The following is a 19,403-nucleotide window of genomic DNA, read 5'->3' as shown; positions in this document are numbered from 1 at the left end:
GGAAGGAGATTTCATGGCGCCCACCCCTTCGCGGTTCACACGAATCCGCCGACTGAGCATCAAAGAGCATTCCCACACGGAGTCTGCTCCTCTCTCCCCGCCGCCAGCGCCGCCTCCACCCCTCACCCCACAGGTCATCGAGACGCCCTCTGGATCAGCTGTGGGCGTCTGTCCCACCACGCAGTGTTTGGGATCCGACCCGTCCTTGCGGGTGAGCACGATCCTCCGGCGCTGGAATTCTCACCGGGAACGACGCTTCAGCGATTCCAGGGCTTATGATAATCATCATTATGACAATCAGCCGCCGCCTGTCAGGAAGCTCTCTTCATGGTAAAGAAACCCTTTGTGGCTCCTTTGGGAGGCTTTGTTCAGTTTCTTTTCTGCTCTTGACGCTGCCCTTCTTTCTGATAGACATCTGATTTTTAGAGTTGTCGCTTTGTAAATGTCAGCAGCCTTCCTCAGTCTGGTATCACGGCTGCTATGTTTTCTCTAGGAAATTTGAAGTCCTTTTCAGTTTATTTGTTTTAATAATACCGACTCTTGGAAGTTTTGTACCTTTAGATTATGTTTGAAGTTTGTTTTGTTAATATATTGTTTGTTTCTGTGTTTTTGAAAACTAATATCTTCAAGCGAATTTGATCAGGTTTTGTATAAATTACGATTTTTTTATTGCCTATGTCTCTATCGCCGTTATTAAGATTCAGGTTCTGTTCCAGGTAAATTGGAAATCTTCACATTTAAAAAAAATCAAGTAATATGTATGGTTTTTGGGGTTTGAGTAACTAAGCAATTGGGACCCTTGCGTCCATGAACTAAAACCACTGTGAGGCAGAGTATTTTTGTAAATACACCAGCTGTATTGGCGGAGGTCTTTGGCCTTTGCTCAGTCTAGTTCTCTGCGGTAATCGAATTTATATGGATTTAACCGTTTCATTATGTACAGCTCGCTTTGGTTAGTCATTGTTTTCAAGTTAGCCTACCTCATTTAGTGGACAGCATTCCTCTGCTGTTTTATGTTCTGTGTATTGTTCATGATGTCCATTCGCCTTATCTTTTATAATACAGGCAGAATGGAATAAATAGTGTTCTATATATGGTATGTTAAGTTTGTTACAAGAAACGAGTTACGCCCTCTTTTGTTGTGCCTCCGCTGAAATATGTTCGGGGGTATAATTCTTCCAACCTTCGTGCACGACTGACTTATTGAAACGGATTACTTTTGTTATGGAAATTCCCTTTTGTAATTAGCTTTTGTTCCAGTTTCATAGTTGATTTCGCTTGCCTTTAACTGTCTCTTCCTGTTTCTCTGGCGCGTCTGAGGTGACCCAGTAACTTTCATTAACCACTCAGGAGAGTTCCCATATACGAGAAATATTCAGTTGCCCATATAGTACATAAAACTCTCTCTCTCTCTCTCTCTCTCTCTCATTTTATTCCTTCTCTCATGTAGTATAAACCACCAGAATATAGATGGGGTTGGCGGGCCGTGCTAGGCAATCAGTCATCCTGCCGGAATAAGGCAATTTTGCAGCTCTCTCTCTCTCTCTCTCTCTCTCTCTCTCTCTCTCTCTCTCTCTCTCTCTCTCTCTCTCTCTCTCTCTCTCTCTCTCATTTTGTCCCTTTTAACGTAGTTCATTTTTATTGTTCGTATGGCAGATATTGGGCTAGCATTATCCAGACCGTTCAGTCGTCTGCAATCGAATGTTTTGTTTTGCTGTGAATTGCTTCATTAGAAGTGGAATTTTCCAATAGTGGGTGTAAAAATGTTACCCTCACTTAACTTAACATATCCCATTTTGAGGAATGTATGTATACATATACATACATACATACATACATACACACACATATATTATATATATATATGTATGTATGTATGTATGTATGTATGTATGTATTCAACACACATAATAACGCGTGGAACATAACATAAATAAGTTTCAGATCATATCAGGATGGAACCCAGGTCTTTCAATTGAAAGGCATGGTCGATCCGAGGTGAGTTAGAATTTATATTATATTCTTATATATATTAATATATATATATATTATTATATTATATTTTTTTATATATCTATAATTCCCAATCCTTCCAGAAACGTTGCACATTGCCCAGTTCCTCACAAAGGGATGAGAAGAGAGGTAAAGTAATATTTATTCCACATCAAAAGGGTTGTTTTGGAGTAGTATTTTTTTTCTTTTGGTAAATGCGACGGTGTTTAAAAGGGGGTTCAAGTGTTCTCGGGCAGAATTGATGTTGTTTACTTTTAAACGGGCCGCAATGGAGGAGTGCGCAGTGTTACTAGCAGGTGTTTGCTTTTAGCTACGAATGCCATTGTGGTTCCTGCTGAAGTATTAAGTAAGTCTTTCCTGTTTGTCTATCTTTGCTCGAAGTGGTAATCCTTATTTACTTGTTGTTTCCTTGTGGACGATCCTTTTCGTGATTATTTTTTTTTAGGAAGTTTGTGCATATTTGAGTATACTATGTTCTATATGTATATATAGTCAAATATTGTGTTTGAAGAATTATCGAGTAATGGTTCTCAGGTAAAGATTTATGCTATTGTCCTGGGAATGGTTATTTGACGTGTGTGAAAATGCTTTTCAGGTGTTTTCTTCTTATTACGATTTAGTAATAATTTGTGGTGTACTCGGAGGATTATAAATTTTGATATATCAGGGTTTGTTGTATTTATCCACAAAATTGTTTGACAAGAAGGGAAGTAGAAATAGAGAACTTAATGTTGTCAGTGTAAGGTTGATAAGTGATTCGGGGTTTAATTGTCGAAGCTGAATTTCATGCATGAATGACTAATTGCAACATTGTTAGAATATTGGTGAATGTCATGTCGTATATGAAGCACAATTCTTTTTGTGTATATACATATACATTTAAGGAAGCGCAATATATACATTGGAATTTTTGTCTTTTTCCTGTGTTCCAAATAAAAATGATCAACCCTGGAGGCAGTTGGGACTTATCGGAAACGGTTTTAACGCCTTTTAATTACTCACTTCATCATACATGGTTCTAGATTTTTATTTTTTATTATATTTTTCATGGTACCTATGCTGGGCTATATTTGTAGCTAGTGTCAGGTTTCGCACATATGTTGCTCATGTGTTATATCCTTCATACGACAGTTCCCGGATGATCGTGGTCGTGACTTTCTGTCTTTCCAGATGCGCTTCGCTTCGAGGGGAAAAATAGATTTCATATAAAGTAATTAAAATTTTGGGATAATTCATATCTTTGTGAGGGAGAATATTGAAATTTACATCATCTCTCAAGTGCAGGCGTAATTAAAAAAAAAAATCTAACCTTCTGTTTACACTAGAGTAGATTTAGATCAACCGTGCATTTGATGTCTAGGCCAGTCCCTTACGACGCTCCTGATTGGCTGTTGATAAGCCAGTCACAGGGCTGGAAACTCTCAGTCTCTCTCGAGAGGTGGAACATAGATACTACCATGTGAACTCTAGAGAGAGGCTGAGTTTCCAGCCCTGTGACTGGCTTATCAACAGCCAATCAGGAGCGTCGTAAGACAACTGGCCTAGACATAAAATACGCGGTTGATGTGAATCTACTACAGTACAAGGTGTCTGTTTGAAAAGATGACGATCACCATTTTATTTTCAGCAGGTGGTGTTGATTTTGAGTATTGCTATTTATGTACTATTTTCAATTAACTGAAACTAACCATAATACTGAAACTCTGTTTTCTCTCGTTGCAGGTGAGTCAACACCACTGGTGCGTCCTTCCGTTATCTGGGAAATATACGAGGGAAAGTGTACGTCGTAAGTAGTTATTAACATTTGTAGAAGAAAAACGAAGGCCATTGTGTCATTTTGCCTTTCGCGAGTGTGGATTTTCTACCATCCGTTCTACATGCATACCTAAGCTCCTTTCATGGCATATATTTGTTCCTTCTTTAGTGTTACCGAAACCGAAATTCGGTTTACATATCGTTAATCGTATTTTTGCGCAAGTTTTTCTGTAAAATATCTTGTTGACAGAAAGAGCAACCTCTGATACTGACTAATCTTCACGTTTTAGATACCTCTGCAAAAATAATTTGTTGGTAGCTTCCTGCATGCTCCTTTAGAATTGAGACTCTTGCCTTGGAATTGTATGTTATGTTTTTGTACACACACTTGCGCTGCCTGCACATAAATCACAAACACTCACAATATATGTAATGTTGCTTTATTGCCGGTTTTTCTTGTCAGTGGTCTTTGTAAAGTATTAATGGAAAGTGAAATTGTTGCTTCCACCGACACTTCTACAATATCCTGTACTTATTCTTACCTTTCAAGCTGAAGTTTTAATGCTGCCCCTTTTATTTACTAAATGAGAGCAGATATTTCCTTCATCAAATGTTGGCTATCATTAGCGCTAACTTGATTGACAGTGAGACAATAATCCAATACATAGGTGAGTACAATAGAATACAAAATACCAAAAACTAAAATTGACATATAAATATCACTAATCGGAAAATATTAAGTTTGACAAATTTCATAGGTAAAGGCTTTTTAATGAAGCTTCATTAGCCTAGATCATCCGGCTCCTCAGAGAGTCCCAGTGCTCTCATCCCAAAGGTGGCTGGCTACTTAGTCCGGCCGGCTGAAGACTATGTAGTGCTGTCCTAAAGAGAATCAGGAAATTGTAGAAGTGTTGCCCGAATGTCGTAGATGCATCGTCTGCATTAGCACTTAACGAAGGTTGCATAAGAACGACTGTCGAAAAGCATCATTTGAGAAGAAAGGCACGGACGTCCTGGATGGATGTGGAGAGAAGATATTCCCATATCGGAGAGGAAAACTCGGCCAAGAGACGACAATTCCAAAGGCGCCGCATGAGAGCACTGCGAGTCTTCAGTCGGCCCAACCGGGTAGTTTCTCCTCGTGCTGGAAAATATTGCTGTCCCTAAGGGATCCTAGGAATCTGAGACCTGCATAGTTTACATATTTGAACTGGAGGTGGTGTGAAATACTCAATCTGCAATGTACACAAAATGGCTGCAAGCTGATAAAGACACTCTGGAGGCGTGGGATCCAGTGTTTGAAACTTCATGGAGAAAAACATCCTAATCTGTGGAATTTTGTAAAATCTCTCTTTGTGGTTCGTTAAATTAATGTTAATTTTCCTGGTCTGAATTCATGTTATTTTTTTTCGCATTTACCTGTATATTGGGATGTGGGTGGTATGTAATCTAGTTAGTCTTAATTTTTAGATAAAACAGTAGCCGGATGTAAAGTAAAAAAATTTGAGGTGTAATTTTTGTGTAATCTTTCTATACTCCAACTTTGAAGATAAAATGAAATACAGAAAAATTGTAGACGAGTTGCTTAGAAACTATAGATTCACGTTGTCTTATGTCTGTATGTTCATATTATATATATATATATATATATATATATATATATTTATATATATATTATATATATATATATATATATATATATATAAGATATATATATATATATATATATATATATATATTAAAGCCATCTTGATTATCCCTTGTTTAATACTGTGCCATCAGCGCTTCGAGAAAATAAAGAACATACAGTGCAAGAATGTGTGCATATATAAGATAAATATATATACATATATACAGACATACTTACACAAAATAAAAACTTCTTCCAATTATTCTTTTTTTTATGGTCGAGTGCATTATCTAACTTATTTAACTGGATACCTGTTGCTTTTGCGAGACAGTCACGACTGGATAAGATTTATTTCAGTATTTAGAGTTTTCAGGCGAGGTATGACTTCATTACAAACTCTTTTAAAATATACTCCAGATAACATATGTATATGCAGTGTTATTAGCTCTTATGTCTACCCCCATTGATTAATTCAGGGAAAATTACTTTCATCGTCAGATTAGTAAATGTTCCAAGAACACTGTACATAGATTTTTCTATGATCAACAGAACTGCGTGTGATCAAAGCAGATGAACTGAGTATAATCGGGACAATAACACCCTTTTAATATGATCGGAAACCTGGTCATTTATTCGTTGAAATATTCTCAAATAAAGTTCCAAGTCTGGCTTGATAGTATGATTTACATATATTTCAATAAATAAAGAAATCGTTGTCACCCTGGCATAGACTCATATCGTATGTTGGCGTAGAAACTTTGCGTGACTACGAACACAAGACATCCGGCTGTAGAGGGAATCTTAGTGGATCTTGAGCAATGTATGGGAAAGTTTTGTACACCAACGCAGGACTTTAACCCACGGTGAAGATGGTATTCAGAGTGGGAAGGTAGTGTGAGTGTGTGGAGGCAGTCGACTGAAATAATGTACATTGTGCTGCGCGGAATCAGTAACCTCTCTCTCTCTCTCTCTCTCTCTCTCTCTCTCTCTCTCTCTCTCTCTCTCTCTCTCTCTCTCTCGTTGGTTAGCTGGAGAGATCGACTTCCTGTTATACTTCGTTCCATTTAGAAACGTTTTATTATTTTTGCATGTGTTATGACAAGAAACATTATAATTTATCTTGATAGCTCTTGGGATTTAGTGATCCTGTCGTATAAAAGGGACAGTTTCTCTATGATAACCATATTTGAAGGCTGACGGTACTTGGGGCTTGTAGGGGTTGGGGGAACGTATTCCTCAGTTATCCAGGCTGCGTTAGTGAAAATATAACCACAAATTGGACAATTTAGAAGCAGCAAAAGTAGGGGTTATCTGTAGCGGAAATGACACCGAGAACCATTTGCTTCAGTGTTCTTAAGCTTCACTGAGGAAGATTTTGACACTTCATAATACCAGCTTATAGTTAAGTGCAAGGCGTCTTATGGTCAAGTCTACAATGGCGGCCATGGCAGGTCAGTTACATATTGACAGTTCCGTTCGTATAACTGAACATAATCCAAAAATGTATTTGGTAGTAAATTAATGACAATGAATGTAGCAGACTTATGTCGTCATATTTTTATGCATTGAAATGGTTCTTGCATTGGGATCATAACACTTCATTTCCGTTCCCTTTGGATGGAGCATATAATTGAAGAAATTATGTTAGTTCCTAAAAGACTCAAAAGGAAGACAGGATGATAAGGAGTATTTTGAAATGTACTTTAAATACAAATATAATGGACATCTATATAGAAAAGATCTTTAATAACTGAAAATTTTTGTAACACACACACACACACACACATATATATATATATATATATATATATATATATATATATATAATATATATATTTATATATAAACTCATGCTAAAACGGTTAACCTTAACATTTAGTTAAGATAAATCGATAATTCACTTGTTCCTTTCTTTGCTGATCTCATTTTGTGATATGTCAAAAAATCCACCCGTTGTAACTTGTATATGGGTAAATCGCTTGTAAAATTGTTACATTCTATTTATTTATGCTGGTGGGTAAGCAGTAAGTTGGGTAAAGCATGTAATCCAAAGACGTTTTTCACACAATAAATGGCTCTTATACTCAACCCCTAGGCCTTTAGGCCTCATTGTGGCTAGTCTTGCGCCTAGATCTTTGAAGTCCAGTGCGTGTAGAATCTCTCTCTCTCTCTCTCCTCTCTCCTCATCTCTCTTCTCTCTCTCTCTCTCTCTCTCCAGTCATCCATAGTTTGGAAGAATTTTCGTTACGTGCTGCACGTCTCGCCCATTGCAGCCTTATGAAGTTTGAATTCAATTGAATTCAATTCAACGGCAGTTCTCTTATGCTTATAATTATGACGTAATCTCCGGGACTCACGGGTCTCTAACTTACGTGATTTCATATATATATATATATATATATATATATATATATATATATATATATATATATATATATATATATATATATATATATGACGCGCGCGCTCGTGGTTTACGCTTTTGTATTTGTGTTTCTGCACATTTCTTGGTCCCATGATCTTTAGGCTGCTAATGGTTTCGCAGACCCAACAAAAGCCAGTAATCGTCGTTAAAACTTTCTTTCGGAATTGAGAGAAAATTGCTTTTGCCCCGAGGATTACCCGTAAAGGTTGGACGTGAAGCAGAATTTAAAAGAAATAAGGATGAGCAAAATAATTACGATAAGATGGTCAGGATAATTGTGGGCTTACGAGATCACTTAATGCAATCATTTTATTCTCCTCAGGTGTCTAGTGGGAAGTTGTTGAAGTTCTTAATGTCAAATTTAAAAAAAAATCGAAATTGTTACAGCCCTTTCAAAAATAATTTTATTGACTTTGGCTGATGATGATGTATTACCAAAGATTATAAGTAGCATATCGGTAAAATATGAACTATTTATTCCTTGTGACATCACTTTGTTTCATTGATCATTTGAACAATTTCATGATCTTGGCCGATGAGGATTTGTGATAACGAAATACAAATTATATCCAAATTGTCACTTTTTTTAACGGGAGACATTGCTCCGTTTCCTCTTGCTTTTAAATTCATCTCCCTTCCCTCCTTAGGGTTAACTTCTGGGCCTTTCCCCTTACTTTCATTTCTTTGCCTTTCCTCAGTCTTCCTGGCTATTTCTCATGTGCTCCCTCTCTCAGATTTGTAGGGAAATACTTTTCTTGCCGCTGCTGGTCTTGATCCAGGCAAGGTCCTCCGTCTTCCTTCCTTCCTTCCCAACCCCTCTTTCATCAGTCTTCGTCCAATCTTTATCCATCTCCCTGACCCTCGATATCCAAACCCCACCCCCACTCCCCCTCCCCTCTAGCGTCTCTTTCCCTTCCTCCTCCTCCTCCCAGGATCGCTGAACTTTCATTCTGATTCCATCCCGTTCGTCGTCTATTAGATAAAATGCGGGCACTAGCCTTGGCACCAGAGGACCACCCGGTCGCTCAACGGAACCTTAAGCCAAAGAAATTTCGGCGTAACGTTTTCATCTCGTAAGGGTCATAATTGGTGTATGTGGTAAACATACGTTTGTGGCCCTCTTTCCGCTTGTTGTTGTTATGGTTTCCACAGTGGTGGTTATTGGGTAGTTTAGGGTTTTATGCCATCTGACGAAGGCCATCCCACTGGCGTGATATTGTGAACACATCAGTTTAATATACTGTATTTATGACAAGTATCAGGACATACCCTGTTGATTTATGGGTTCTTTCCGCTTTTCAGTTACTTGGCTTCAGAAAAATAATCTAAAATCTGTCTTTCATAGAACTGTTAGTAGTGCTTATATGGCAGAACATTATTATTATTTTTCTTTCAAGCGTGCATTTAAATTCAAAGTTAAGTTATTATATTTTTGCGTGTGTGCATATTTGGAGGTTGGGGCACCGTTACTCTTAGTTGATGAAGTCAGTAATCAGTAGCGTAGATGTAAATATTATTATTATTATTAATTCAGAAGATGAAACCTATTCATATGGCACAAGCACACATGGGCCATTGACTTGAAATTCAATACGTTTAATTTGACATTAGTTTGAGTTTTGAGTCGTGGGGGTCAGCGATCTAGTGTTTGAGTCAGTTACCTTTGTGATAAGTTAAGTATATCTTAGTTTAACCAGACCACACAACTGATGAACAGCTCTCCTAGGGCTGCTGGCCAAAATGATTTTAGATATTTTTACGCGGCTCGGAATCAATTGGTTACCTAGCAACTTGATCTACAGTTTATTGTGGGATCCGAATCATATTATATCGAGAAATGAATTTCTAATCATCAGAAACAAATTCCTCTGAAACCACGTTGGCAGAGCGGGAAATCGAACTCAGGACTACCGAATCGGTAGGCAAGGACTTAACCCCTCGTCCAACGAGGAAAATCTTTGTCTCATCATTAGTTGAAACGCTTGAGGATGTTGTCATTTTCATTCTGTCAAAGATCGCTAGGTTGTGTCCACAGCGTCGTGTTTTGTCTGGATACGTGGGAGCGGCATGGGTTTATTATTTTATATTCCTGTATTTATATATTCCGTTGGAAACGCTTAAGTCGTTTAGTACCATATGACACGAAATTTTTAAAAAATCACTTATTTAGATTAGCATTCGAGATTGACTGGAATTAGAAAAGTGTAGCAGTCAGTACGTAATCAGTTACATTTTGAAGGAAGAGAAAACTAAATGGCATCGCGGTAGATGGTGTGTTTTTGGGGGGCGGGGTGTTCTTCAACTACCTTGTAATCAGTCAGGAAGGTATTGAAAAGAATAATTTAGTAACCACTTGTTGTTATATGGTAATTCCAAAGTTACTGTGTCAGTTACTCGAGTTAATGCAAGTCTGGAACATAACTGTTTTCTGCAAAACTTTTACTGTATCTGGTTATATGTGACCATTTAGCCAGATTTTAGTGGGTCATGTCCCAACGTCTTGCGCCTTGGTTTATCGTATTGGTTGTCATCGTTTCCCTGTGAATCAACGGGTAATTATGTATGCATAATTCACACCTTACCATTACCTTTCGACTTAGAGATGAAAATAGTCATGTGTGCATAATATTTCAATAGAATAAAACGCAAAATAAGTAAATTCTGGATATATACAAAAAAATTATGTAACGAAGGGGCAGATAATATAATTTACGGTGTAGATATACATAAATGGGAAAAACTGAGTTCTTAGTATTACTAAACACACTAAACAAAATCTTACAATGTTGTGCATCAGAAATAACCATTTTTGTCGTAGAATAGAACTCATTCGATTTCCTTCACCCACCCAAATTGACATGGGTAAACTGCGGAGTCATTAGCCACTTCTTGAACTTTTTCACCAACCCCCTTGACAGTGCGGCCAGCCGAGTCAGACTGCACATGCACTCTGGTCAGATTGCCGTTAAACAGTTCCTGGGAACCAGCCAGTTAGTTCACCCAGGTCTCCTCCTCAGGTTGATACTGAAAGTTGCATGGAGCTGCCTAAGGACTTTTAAATTGTCTTGCGTAAGAGCCTCTACAGATGTGTTGACTGCATGCTGTCCTTGGACAGACCACTCCACACACACTCATACATACCCAGGCGCTCTTGAACACACACACACACACGAACAAATACTTGCATGTACGGCTTCAACAAGTTGGTGACCCTCCATGGTCCGCAAACAGATTATGCATTTCAGTAGCATCGAATAATTGGTATTGTTATTGTCCGTCGTCCAGACTAATGACCATCAAACTTGGGCTCTTGTCTGTTCAGTGTTAAATAGTATATATCTATATATAATATATATATATTATATATATATATATATATATATATATATTATATAGTGTGACTATAAAATATTTTCTGTTGAAAACAGAATTCCATCAAATAAAGGTTGCCCCTAAAAACTCCTACACTTTGGTAAACATATTGTTAACATTTATTATACACACACACACATATATATATATATATATATATATATCTATATATATATATATATATATATATATATAAAAAAACACAGTAGATGCAGGTGGCTTCATTATATGAGCAAATACCACAGGAAAATGCTAAGCAGAAAGTTTTACCAATCGCTTTGGCTAATTTAAGTATTATCATAGGCGAATCGTGTGAATCCAAAATGAAATTGCGACTTACAATCCGATCCAGCCAGAGGAGGAAGCGAGCTGTCTCCCAGGAGAATCACAGCTCCGTGTCGCCCAAGCTATCGCCTTTTGTTCAGTTCGTTTTTTCTCCTCGTTCGTTATTTCTTAGGTTACGCTTCTTGGTTGCCACTTTTGCGTTTCCTTCTCGACGAGAAGCGCGGTTGGGAGACCTTGCCATAAAAGTCACTCTCGCTGTCTTTAGCTTGGCTTCATATATTAATATTTTATTTTGTGGCCCCGTTTTCTTTTCGTAGATGTGTGGAAATGTGTTTTTAATTCATAATTTGTTGGGATTTATTAGTGCTTTTTATTTGGCTCCGCCCACAAAAAATAAATATAGAGAAGGTAAAAACGCTTGGACCTTATTTTAATGGAAAAAATCTTCGCCATGAAAGCTAGGAAGAGTTTGTTTACCGTCGTTTCTACCTCTGTTACTTTCCGCAGGGATACCTGGAAAAGATGAACAGATTCTGATAAATCAGAGTGACAGTAATCAGATTCTGTTAAGTCAAAATGACTTAACATGTCGCCATTATTTAAGCAGACAATCGCTTGTTCAAGAAATAGGGGGCTCAGACCTTGCTAGTAATTAATTAGGCGGACTCTTGTAAACAAGCAGTAAATTCGTGGTTTTTGTGGTATTGTAAGTTTTGCTCTCAGCCAAGAACTGTTTTTACAAGTGTTATGTAATCGTATCTCCAACTACCGTTATACCCTCTTCTCTCACATCGGCCAGTTTGTATTCTTTGTACTTAGATCCTTACTTGAGTTCTACGTGATTTCATTACCCCTACTAACAAATGTGGATGGAAGTTACTTTTTGACCCATTAGATACATTAGTAGGATATTTCAATTATGGGTGGTATGAATTGGGTGAAACTTGGCAGATGTGCTCATTAGGTAACCTTGTGACGATACACTTTGAAGAGTAATGGGCTGAACATTTGAACTCGGCTAGTTCCTATCTAAAGTTGATCCCCTCGAGGCCGTCAAATGAATATGTTTGCCAAGTTCCTTCAGTTTTGTTCTTTGAAGAGGTTCGCTCACTACAGAATGCTTTTGTTTATCTTGCTAAGTATTCCTTTTCGCTTACTCTGGAGTAAGCCTACAAACTACTTTGGTGCTGTTGTTGTGGTGGTGGTGCCCCGGGGGGGGGGGGGGGTTGATGGGAAAGGTCCATGAAGAGCCTAAAAATGTCTGAAAAAGCTTTCGCGTTGAGTTAAAGGTACAATAATTTTAGTATAGGATATTTATTACTTATTATTTATTTATCAGAATAAAAATGTAAGAAATCAATAATGTGCACGTTAAATAATACAGAAACTTTTTTTTAATGAAATAGAGCATAGTTTTATACTAGTTGGTGAAACAATGGTCTAATTATCCATAGATTTTAGCACGTTTTATTTTATGTGGTGTACTGAATTTAGAGGCTACGTTTCTGTTTAATTATTGTGTGTTTCCGCTTACAACTAAAAATATATGATCGTGTTTAATTTATGTCCTTTTTATTTGATTCATGTTGTTAGTATGAATAGTACTAATTATGATTATTAATTACGAAGACCGCTTCACGTTGAATTAGGAATATAATGTTTACAATTTATAGGTCAGGGTAAAATCTTTCACGCGTCCCGGGTAAGCTGGAGGTCGCATCTGGGCTTGTTTGCCTTGCAGCTACCATACTAATTTACCTTGTTTTCCTCTGTCCATCTTGTAAGTTCATGTCCATGTCTTTGATTAGGTGCTCTCTCTCTCTCTCTCTCTCTCTCTCTCTCTCTCTCAACCGGAATGCGTATCGGAAAACTCAATCAACACGCAACCGGTTGCACGATGGTTAGAACCCAGTTTATTGAATACGCTTGCATATTGGCAAGAGCATTGACCATGGGGTAAGTTAAGGCTTAGTAACTAGCAACCGCGTAGATTATTCTTCATGTCCTAAAACATCCTTCCAAAGTTCTTCGACATCGTTCTACGCAAGGCGCTTGATGTGGTCGTATTGACCACCTCTTGGTTGTGCGGTTCATTGTTCCTGCAGCCAAGCACCTAGCGTTGTCACATCATTCACTGTAGTTCCGTATCAGAATGATTTCTTCAGTCTATTCTGCAAAAATATTGACCCCACATCCTTTCTCGGGCCTTCCATTCTTATATGAAACTCTCGCTGTATTTGTCTTTGTCGCATGAATTCAGTAGAAATTATTTACAACCCCGATGTGCTATTTGATCTCATGTGTAACAGCTTCTAGAGCGGAACATTATTCATCAACTCTCGCGCGATCGCCATACATATTTGGAACTTTTCATTGGGGTTTCTCTTGAGAATTCTCTCTCTCTCTCTCTCTCTCTCTCTCTCTCTCTCTCTCTCTCTCTCTCTCTCTCAAGCGTCTTCAGATTTTCAAACTAATGTACATAAGAAATAATGTTATACCTTTATATATTTATATTTATATCTTGCTCTGAAATTCTGAAAGGCTGACTTGTAATTTATAACGAGAGAGAGAGAGAGAGAGAGAGAGAGAGAGAGAGAGAGAGAGAGAGAGAGAGAGAGAGAGAGAGCGCTGGTACAGCCGCATGATATTATAACCTGATATGTTGTACTGCGTACCATGAAGTTGGATAGCTAGTGCTATAAAGGGTTTTTTTTATCACGATGCCGTAAATTGCGATATTTATTTACTACAAATTGAGAGCAAAAGAAAATAATTTTAGAATTTTTAAAAATCTTTTCAATTTCTCTTACACTCCCGCCGCCCTCGTCACCTCATTCCCAGCATCTCGGATCCGTATCTTCTGTAGTTAGAATGGTGAAGTAGATCAATAATCTTTCCCTCTCTAACCTTATCTTGTCGTGTCTTTCATTTTTCTGATATCGACGAGCATTTAAAATTCCATTACAGACTCACCGTGGCTGATATAACAGATTGGTATGGAATGGAAGTACGCAGAAAATTAGATTTTAGGAGTAAAACTAACGCAGATATTGTGCTCTCTCTCTCTCTCTCTCTCTCTCTCTCTCTCTCTCTCTCTCTCTCTCTCTCTCTCTCTCTCTGGAGTTAGACAACACTCGCGCTCTTTTCTCTAACCTACATTTGGGCCACAAATGTAGATTACAATGAGGTGGGTTTTTTCGTGGAATTCAGAAGACATTTTCTCATCTGTGCCTTGATATGTTCGGATATAAATTGTCTTCCTTTGATGTTATCGTGTTTTTGTTTTGTCGTTCTGTGATGAGTGTTTGTAAGAATTGATTAGTTTGTGTTCCTTTTTGGTTTGATTGAATGTTGGGTGTATGTTGATTTGTTAGAATTGTACACTGTGTATTTGAGGAACGTTTGGTTGTGTGTGTCTATAGGCGTTTGTAATGTATGTATGTTTTCATACATAGTTTTTTTCTGGTTGGTGAATGTATGATTTTCATCTGATGGCTTATATTTGATGTGCATGGTGTAGTAAATTTCATCGTGTTTGTGCCTTATCTCTTTATTCTATGACTGGTGTTTGTTGCAGGATTTTTATATAAGATTCTCTCTGAGGATTCGTTTGATGTGCTTAGATTGTCTCCGATAGGTGTGTTGTATGAGTATGTTGTGATGTGTACTTTGTAAGAAATGGAAGCAATGATTCTTTCTCTCGTGTGTTTGTTCTATTGTGCGATTGTATTGTGAAGGAACTGACATTGGTTTGTGCGGAGAGTGACTCATAGGTTATGCGTATGTGTTTGTGTATGCGTGCGCGCGTGTGTGCAGCGTTCTTTAGATAAAGCCCTGATGCCGATGGCTGTCTTTGGTTGTTCACCTTTAAGCTTTTTCTTGCTGTGCCGCCACACGCATTTAAATTTTCAGCTAGAGGTTTCTACTCATCTTAGTCGTTATGGTTCAATACGTTGTGCTCTCTCTCTCTCTCTCTCTCTCTCTCTCTCTCTCTCTCTCTCTCTCTCTCTCTCTCTCTCTTCTCGTTAAGAAAATGCTGCTTTTTAACTCGTTATATTCCTTTTTTTATTCTTTATTTTCTTTCTTTTTGTGGTTAGGTTACTTGCCTAAAAAGGATAAAGAAAGAACATTTGAAATTCACCTTTCCTTGGATGAACAATGTTATGCTCGGGTATTTATGGTAAGGAATCGGTGGAATCTTTCTGAATTGTGGAAAAACAAAATCTTTCTTAATATAATAGGCTTAGAATTTAGGGTAGGATGCAGAATCATGGACAAAGTAAACACAAATGATGAATGTTTACCATTTAAGGGAAGTGTAGATGCATATTAATGTGTATAATAATTACTATTCTGTATAGACTATCCCCGTCATGATTAAGGTAGATTCATTTTATTATGCAAATTTACTTTAATTTTATGTGTAGAATACGGAGTAGATTTAAGAAAAGGCTTTGATACTACATGCAGAAGTACCTTCACCAGTACCTTCGTCAGTATCAGGATGGATACAAGAAAAAAATATACATTCCGAAACCCCAGGTCACTTTCAAAAGAATTCATATTGCTTGCCGATATTACAGATGAATACATTCTGTTGGGAAATCTCGCAGGGGACAGAGGTTGACCTGCAAATTTATTGTGCAGTGAATCGTATGCAATGCTGTTAGGTTCTGTTGGCTTTTTGTACAAGATCGTGGCTTTCTTGTGGTCTAGTTTCTTATTGCATTGTGCGCATTTATTGAAGTATGGAATTATAATTTCAGCTTATAGTAATTGGAATGACATTTAAGAATTGAAGAAATGTACCGTACGCCTTTTTTTTTCCACGGCATTTTCGTCGCCACCCGCTCAAAGTAAGGATTTCTTTTTGTAGAGAAATTTCCAGTAAAGTGAAAAATTCATTAGGCATCTAACCTTCACAGCACGAATAGGTCGAGGGGTGAGGCTCTGCAAAGGTAGGACTTTTTTTTTATTTTTTTTTTTTTTTTTTGAGCTTTGGATTCAACTGCACTTACTGTAGAGCTAGACAGATTTACTGTTACTATTCAATATCTTAGCTAAACAATCAGGTTGGAGACTTAAAACTGTAGACCCACAAGATCGTTGTCTAAGTTTAAGCCTTGCCGAGATATTGACGAGGCACATGATTAAGCATCAGGCTTCACTTATAGTAAATCATTGTAGTGGTACTGGTAAGGCAGTGGGCTGTTGTTTTTAAACCAAGATTTGACTAAAGTAGTTTCAAAGTAAATAACATTCGCTTTCTACGTTGCATTGTTTGTAAACTTAAATAACAACACTCTGGATATTAGTGTTATACTGTATTTATATAACACCACTCTGGATAATGGTGTTAAACTTTATTTGGTTAAGGGAATGAAGTGCCCTACTGTATTAGGTATAGCCCTTCCCTTATTTTAGATAGATGCTCTAGAAACTATTCCACGCACTTTTACCGGACTTAGAGGGAATCTACATCTCGTGTGACCCAAGAAAATATATATGTATATGTTTCTCAGGATCGTGTTGTGGTTAAATTGCTTATTAAAATGCAAAAGTATGTTGATGGAAATTATAAGTGGAAATCTGTCAAAAACCTTTACTTTCGTACGCAGAATTTCATCATTTTACGCCTAACAAAAGTTTGGATTAATTAAGATATTTTGACGACAGACGAACAGATGTGGTGTATGGCAGGAGGAAGCTGGACCTTGTTTTTATAGGTTCATCATTTCAAGTTAGGGCCTATATCCTTCAGTTGGTAGCGAGTGTGTAAATGTGTCAGTAGGCCTAAATGCGGCCTTGATTGTCTCCTATGAAATATGATTTATTTTTCATACAACAGATAATGGAATGATACTTATTGAAAGCTTACTATATACCACTCTTGGGAGATGGTTTAGAAGGGAGAGTTGTCATTGATTTCATATTGTTATGAATATAACTTGTTCATTGCCATCATTCGCGTTTAGAGTTAGCTGATGGTAAGAAAACAAATCTGTGCTGCAAATGGCAATTCTCGATATTGTTTCAAAATTTATCTTAATTCAGTTGTTTTAAAATGTATCTTAATTCAGGCAGTTTAATAAGTCCCATTTTGTGGATCCCCTAAAAGTTATCAAGTAATGGGTTACATTTATTCATCTGTAAGTTTGGATGATTGACAAGGAATACGCTCGTCAATCTAGAGCCAAACGAAAAGAGAAAAGATTGAATACATATGAAGTATCACACCATTAGACTAACGCTGGCACAAAATCAAAGTGAAAACGTGCAAATAGAATAAAGAACATTATTTTTCGACCAGAATTACTCTTAATTTTTGCGGAAAACTTAAGGAAAGGATTGGTTCGTTCAAAAGATTATATTCGCCCATTGAATGGAACGAATGGGCAGTTATCTTGCTAAGAAAACATATGTAGATTAAACTGAGTGAGCAGAATAAGAGGAAAGTGGGGCCAAGGGAAGCATAATAACACATTTGAGGATATCAAGTAAGTTTGAAACTATATTCATGTGAATTGTCAGGTGACGTAGCAATGTATAGCTCCTTTCAAATCGAAACAGAAATAGCCGCCATCAGACGGTACGACGTTTTCAAAAGAGTTATTTAATAATTTTTGTGTGGAGTAGCCGCCGTTGCTGTCGTTGGAAAAGACAGGTTTCGTTTTCTTCAGTATTCCAGAGCATGAGGAGGTAGCAAAGTCGAGGACACCGGTTTAACCAGTCCTTTATTTGTGAGTCGTGCTGAATGCCAATGACACTGTGGTTTCCTGCAATGACTCGAGGTGATTTAGGCGCTTATGCCTAATGTCGTTATCTGCAGCATTATAGACTAGAAAATATTTCGTTATATATATATATCTATATATATATATAAGTATAATATTATATTATATATAAGAGAGAGAGAGACGAGATACGAGAGAGAGAGAGATGTAGGAGATGTGGGAGGGTGATGAAGAGAGAGATAGAAAGAGAGAGGGTACTTGAAGTTGGTGTAATCAAAATACAAGCCATGTTGATGCTGTCACTGCCGTTACGTTTTTGTGACCAGCCCTGACTTAACAAACAACTGTAAGGCAATTTGTTGTTGAGGTTTAGGTGCAATAAAGAGACCTCACGTCTATGGAGAAAACATTGACGCGTGTACCATTTTAAGATAAGAATAAAGGGAAGATTAGGATTAGGATTAATTGAAAGGGCTGGAAAGGAAATGTTTCCATCTGACCTGCGAATAAGCCAGGTCAGGTTGAGAGCTTTTAAGGAAGTTATGGGATTAAAGTTTACGTTTCGTTTATTCTTGTGGAGAAGTGTTTTAATTGCTTTGGGCCTTTGTTCCCTTACTTTACGGGCGCTTGAAGTGTGGTTAAGGTAGTCATTTTTTTAAACGAAGTAGTAAGAGGAGAAGCAGTGTTATTATAAATAGGCCAACATACATATCGCTAGGTCTGATATCGCGAGGATATCAGACCTAGCGCCAGTGTGTTTGCCCCAAACATTTTCCAAAGTCGATATGACAAGTGGGTTCAAAGGTGGCGCAATTGCGTCACCACTGGTGGAGATCATTGTGAAAAGCACCAATTTGTTGACAAACTGACACTGTATTCTATACGTGTATGTGGGTAGAGGACGTTACTTTCAGTACGTCTCTCTCTCTCTCTCTCTCTCTCTCTCTCTCTCTCTCTCTCTATATAATATATATATATATATAGATATATATATTATATATAGATATATATATATATATATATATATATACAAGTAGATAGGTAGATAGATATAGAAAGAGTATGTGGCTACGATAAAATTGAAACTATAACGAGCAAGATCTTTCGCTTTTACGCTAAGGCATTTTCATGCTGAGAGCCTACAATGGAACAAAAGATAACAAATAAGATTCGGTTTTACAAACAGTTC

General features: G+C 37.4%; 1 protein-coding gene across 1 annotated transcript in view; it reads left to right on the top strand.

The window, feature by feature from the left end:
• The window catches only part of LOC135210861 (uncharacterized), a 416,274-nt gene that overhangs the window by 251,444 nt on the left and 145,427 nt on the right, over positions 1 to 19,403 (top strand). The gene's annotated exons all lie outside the window — the stretch shown is intronic.

Source organism: Macrobrachium nipponense, chromosome 4 (assembly GCF_015104395.2).
Source record: "Macrobrachium nipponense isolate FS-2020 chromosome 4, ASM1510439v2, whole genome shotgun sequence".
Taxonomy (NCBI): domain Eukaryota; kingdom Metazoa; phylum Arthropoda; class Malacostraca; order Decapoda; family Palaemonidae; genus Macrobrachium; species Macrobrachium nipponense.
This window is presented reverse-complemented; position numbering and strand designations above follow the sequence as displayed.